We start from the raw sequence: 6,495 nt of genomic DNA, 5'->3' as shown, positions 1-6,495 counted from the left end.
AACAAACACCATCATTATTATTATTGTTATTATTATTATTACAGAGCCTGGCACATGGTAAGCCCTCAACAACTACCATAATTATTATTATTGTTGTCATTATTATTATTATTATTATTATTATTATTACAGTGCCTGGCACATAGTAAGCCCTCAACAAATACCATCATTATTATTATTATTATTGTTATTATTAATATTACAGTGCCTGGCACATAGTAAGCCCTCAACAAAGACCATCATTGTTATTGTTCTTATTATTATTATTATTACAGAGCCTGGCACATAGTAAGCCCTCAGCAACTACCATCATTATTATTATTATTATTATTATTGTTATTATTATTATTATTACAGTGCCTGGCACATAGTAAGCCCTCAACAAATACCATCATTATTATTGTTATTATTATTATTACAGTGCCGGGCACATAGTAAGCCCTCAACAAATACCATTATTATTATTATTATTATTGTTATTATTATTATTATTACAGTGCCTGGCACATAGTAAGCTCTCAACAAATACCATCATTATTATTGTTATTATTATTATTATTATTATTATTATTATTATTACAGTGCCTGGCACATAGTAAGCCCTCAACAAATACCATCATCATAATTATTATTGTTATTATTATTATTATTGCAGTGCCTGGCACATAGTAAGCCCTCAAAAAATACCATCAATATTATTGTTATTGTTATTATTATTATTACAGTGCCTGGCACATAGTAAGCCCGCAACAAATGCCATCATTGTTATTGTTATTATTATTGTTATTACAGTGCCTGGCACATAGTAAGCCCTCAACAAATACCATCATTATTATTATTATTGTTATTGTTATTATTAAAGTGCCTGGCACATAGTAAGCCCTCAACAAATACCATCATTATTATTGTTATTGTTATTATTATTATTATTATTACAGTGCCTGGCACATAATAAGCCCTCAAAAAATACCATCAATATTATTATTATTGTTATTATTATTATTACAGTGCCTGGCACATAGTAAGCCCTCAACAAATGCCATCATTGTCATTGTTATCATTATTGCTATTACAGTGTCTGGCACATAGTAAGCCCTCAACAAATACCATCATTATTATTATTATTGTTATCGTTATTGTTAAAGTGCCTGGCACATAGTAAGCCCTCAACAAATACCATCATTATTATTGTTATTGTTATTATTATTACATTGCCTGGCATATAGTAAGCCCTCAACAAATACCATCATTATTATTATTGTTGTTGTTATTATTATTACAGTGCCGGGCACATAGTAAGCCCTCAACAAACACCATCATTATTATTATTATTATTATTACAGTGCCTGGCACATAGTAAGCCCTGAACAATTACCATCATTACTATTGTTATTGTTATTACAGCGCTTAGAACAGTGCTTTGCACATAGTAAGCGCTTAATAAATGCCATCATCATTATTACAGAGCCTGGCACATAGTAAGCCCTCAACAAATACCATCATTATTATTGTTGTTATTATTATTATTATTATTATTATTATTACAGTCCCTGGCACATAGTAAGCCCTCAACAAATACCATCATTATTATTATTATTATTATTACAGTGCCTGGCACATAGTAAGCCCTCAGCAAATACCATCATTATTATTATTATTATTACAATGCCTGGCACATAGTAAGCCCTCAGCAAATACCATTATTATTATTACAGTGCCTGGCACATAGTAAGCCCTCAGCAAATACCATCATCATTATTATTATTATTATTACAGTGCCTGGCACATAGTAAGCCCTCAGCAAATACCATCATTATTATTATTATTATTATTACAGTGCCTGGCACATAGTAAGCCCTCAGCAATTTCCATCATCATTATTATTATTATTATTACAGTGCCTGGCACATAGTAAGCCCTCAGCAAATACCATCATTATTATTATGATTATTACAGTGCCTGGCACATAGTAAGCCCTTAGCAAATACCATCATTATTATTATAATTATTACAGTGCCTGGCACATAGTAAGCCCTCAGCAAATACCATCATTATTATTATTATTATTACAGTGCCTGGCACATAGTAAGCCCTCAGCAAATACCATCATCATTATTATTATTATTATTACAGTGCCTGGCACATAGTAAGCCCTCAGCAAATACCATCATTATTATTATTATTATTACAGTGCCTGGCACATAGTAAGCCCTCAGCAAATACCATCAGTATTATTATTATTATTACAGTGCCTGGCACATAGTAAGCCCTCAGCAAATACCATCATTATTATTATTATTATTACAATGCCTGGCACATAGTAAGCCCTCAGCAAATACCATCATTATTATTATTATTATTACAATGCCTGGCACATAGTAAGCCCTCAGCAAATACCATCATCATTATTATTATTATTATTACAGTGCCTGGCACATAGTAAGCCCTCAGCAAATACCATCATTATTATTATTATTATTACAATGCCTGGCACATAGTAAGCCCTCAGCAAATACCATTATTATTATTACAGTGCCTGGCACATAGTAAGCCCTCAGCAAATACCATCATTATTATTATTATTATTACAATGCCTGGCACATAGTAAGCCCTCAGCAAATACCATCATCATTATTATTATTATTATTACAGTGCCTGGCACATAGTAAGCCCTCAGCAAATACCATCATTATTATTATTATTATTACAATGCCTGGCACATAGTAAGCCCTCAGCAAATACCATTATTATTATTACAGTGCCTGGCACATAGTAAGCCCTCAGCAAATTCCATCATCATTATTATTATTATTATTACAGTGCCTGGCACATAGTAAGCCCTTAGCAAATACCATCATTATTATTATGATTATTACAGTGCCAGGCACATAGTAAGCCCTCAGCAAATACCATCATTATTATTATCATTATTACAGTGCCTGGCACATAGTAAGCCCTCAGCAAATACCATTATTATTATTATTATTACTACAGTGCCTGGCACATAGTAAGCCCTCAGCAAATACCATCATTATTATTATTATTACAGTGCCTGGCACATAGTAAGCCCTTAGCAAATACCATCATTATTATTATAATTATTACAGTGCCGGGCACATAGTAAGCCCTCAGCAAATACCATCATCATTATTATTATTATTATTATTATTACAGTGCCTGGCACATAGTAAGCCCTCAGCAAATACCATCATTATTATTATCATTATTACAGTGCCTGGCACATAGTAAGCCCTCAGCAAATACCATCATTATTATTATTATTACAGTGCCTGGCACCTAGTAAGCCCTTAGCAAATACCATCATTATTATTATAATTATTACAGTGCCGGGCACATAGTAAGCCCTCAGCAAATACCATCATTATTATTATCATTATTACAGTGCCTGGCACATAGTAAGCCCTCAGCAAATACCATCATTATTACTATTATTACAGTGCCTGGCACCTAGTAAGCCCTTAGCAAATACCATCATTATTATTATGATTATTACAGTGCCAGGCACATAGTAAGCCCTCAGCAAATACCATCATTATTATTATCATTATTACAGTGCCTGGCACATAGTAAGCCCTCAGCAAATACCATTATTATTATTATTATTACTACAGTGCCTGGCACATAGTAAGCCCTCAGCAAATACCATCATTATTATTATTATTACAGTGCCTGGCACATAGTAAGCCCTTAGCAAATACCATCATTATTATTATAATTATTACAGTGCCGGGCACATAGTAAGCCCTCAGCAAATACCATCATCATTATTATTATTATTATTATTACAGTGCCTGGCACATAGTAAGCCCTCAGCAAATACCATCATTATTATTATCATTATTACAGTGCCTGGCACATAGTAAGCCCTCAGCAAATACCATTATTATTATTATTATTATTATTACTACAGTGCCTGGCACATAGTAAGCCCTCAGCAAGGGGCCCTCAACATTCCCAAAGATGTCCAGGCAACTTTCTATTATCTAATGCAGTGCATGATTCTACGCCCTGCATCCCTTCAATCAATTACAAGGCCCAGTTATGTTTATTGTCCCTTTCCCAAAGGGTCAACCCTGGGTTACTCGGGAATTGGATAGGCACACGGGAATTCCGACTTGACTTCAATAGCTAGTATATCTTTAAAGCTCAAGATGGATCAGGTTTGTCCCTTCGGTTAAGTTTCCAGAAGTCTGCGTTCCGGCTGGAAGTGCTTTTGGCTCTTTCTTTTTTTAAAAAAATTTAAAATTTAAATTAAAAAAAAATTCAGTTTGACGACTGCATCGACAATGCATAAAAGGGAAGCGGGAGAAACTGGTATTAATTTTGATTTTTACCCACCTTTGGTGCTATTCCAGGTGAGGGAAATGTAAGCCTTTTCCACAAATGTGGAAACTCAGTTTTCTATTTTTTAATGTCTCTGCCTTAAACATTCGTGTTTGATCTGTTCCCCTTAAGCGCTTTGATAGTCACCACTCCTCTAGCCCCACTGCAGTTATGCACCTATCCATCTGTAATTTCTTTTAATAATTATGGTACTTGTTAAACACTATGTTTAGTAAGGGGAAGCAGCATGGCTCAGTGTTAGAACAGTGCTTTGCACATAGTAAGTGCTTAATAAATGCCATCATTATTATTATTATTATTAAAGAGCACGGACTTTGGAGTCAGAGTTCAGGGGTTCAAATCCCGACACCGCTTAATAAATGCCATCATTATTATTATTATTAAAGAGCACGGACTTTGGGGTCAGAGTTCAGGGGTTCAAATCCCGGCACTGCTTAATAAATGCCATCATTATTATTATTATTATTATTAAAGAGCACGGACTTTGGAGTCAGAGTTCAGGGGTTCAAATCCCGGCACCGCTTAATAAATGCCATCATTATTATTATTATTAAAGAGCACGGACTTTGGGGTCAGAGTTCAGGGGTTCAAATCCCGGCACCGCTTAATAAATGCCATCATTATTATTATTATTAAAGAGCACGGACTTTGAAGTCAGAGTTCAGGGGTTCAAATCCCGGCACTACTTAATAAATGCCATCATTATTATTATTATTATTATTATTATTAAAGAGCATGGACTTTGGAGTCAGAGTTCAGGGGTTCAAATCCCGGCACCGCCAATTGTCAGCTGTGTGAATTTGGGCAAGTCACTTCTCTGTGCCTCAGTTTCCTCATCTGTAAAATGGGGATGAAGACTGTGAGCCCACCGTGAGACAACCTGATCACCTTGTATCCTCCCCAGGGCTTAGAACAGCGCTTTGCACATAGTAAGTGCTTAATAAATGCCATTGCTATTAATAATAATAATAATAAATGCCATCATTATTATTGTTATTTTTAAAGAGCACGGACTTTGGAGTCAGAGTTCAGGGGTTCAAATCCCGGCACCGCCAATTGTCAGCTGTGTGAATTTGGGCAAGTCACTTCTCTGGGCCTCAGTTCCCTCATCTGTAAAATGGGGATGAAGACTGTGAGCCCCCCGTGAGACAACTTGATCACCTTGTATCCTCCCCAGCGCTTAGAACAGTGCTTTGCACATAGTAAGTGCTTAATAAATGCTATTATTATTATTAATAATAATAAATGCCATCATTATTATTATTATTTTTAAAGAACACGGACTTTGGAGTCAGAGTTCAGGGGTTCAAATCCCAGCACCGCCAATTGTCAGCTGTGTGACTTTGGGCAAGTCACTTCTCTGTGCCTCAGTTCCCTCACCTGTAAAATGGGGATGAAGACTGTGAGCCCCCTGTGAGACAACCTGATCACCTTGTAACCTCCCCAGCGCCTAGAACAGTGCTTTGCACATAGTAAGTGCTTAATAAATGCCATTATTATTATTAATAATAATAGTAATAATAGATGCCATTATTATTATTATTATTATTATTATTAAAGTGCATGGACTTTGGAGTCAGAGTTCAGGGGTTCAAATCCCAGCACCGCCGCTTGTCAGCTGTGTGACTTTGGGCAAGTCACTCCTCTGGGCCTCAGTTCCCTCATCTGTAAAATGGGGATTAAGACTGTGAGCCCCCCATGGGACAACCTGATCACCTTGTAACCTCCCCAGCGCTCAGAACAGCGCTTTGCACATAGTAAGCACTTAATAAATGCCATCATTATTACGTGCCAAGAACTGTTCCCAGCGCTTAGAACAGTGCTTTGCACATAGTAAGTGCTTAATAAATGCCATCATTATTATGTGCCAAGAACTGTTCCCAGCGCTTAGAACAGTGCTTTGCACATAGTAAGCGCTTAATAAATGCCATCATTATTACGTGCCAAGAACTGTTCTAAGGACTGAGGAAGACACCAGTTAAAAAATCGGCACACCGACTCTGTCCCACATGAGGGTCACAATCTAAATAGGAGGGAGTAGGATTTAATCTCCATTTTACAGATGAGGGAAACTGAGGCACAGAGAAGTTCAGTAACTTCTCCAAGGTCACACAGGAGACACATGGCAGA

Source organism: Tachyglossus aculeatus, chromosome 4 (assembly GCF_015852505.1).
Source record: "Tachyglossus aculeatus isolate mTacAcu1 chromosome 4, mTacAcu1.pri, whole genome shotgun sequence".
NCBI lineage: Eukaryota > Metazoa > Chordata > Mammalia > Monotremata > Tachyglossidae > Tachyglossus > Tachyglossus aculeatus.
The sequence above is the reverse complement of the archived record's forward strand: the minus strand, read 5'-3'. Positions refer to the sequence as shown.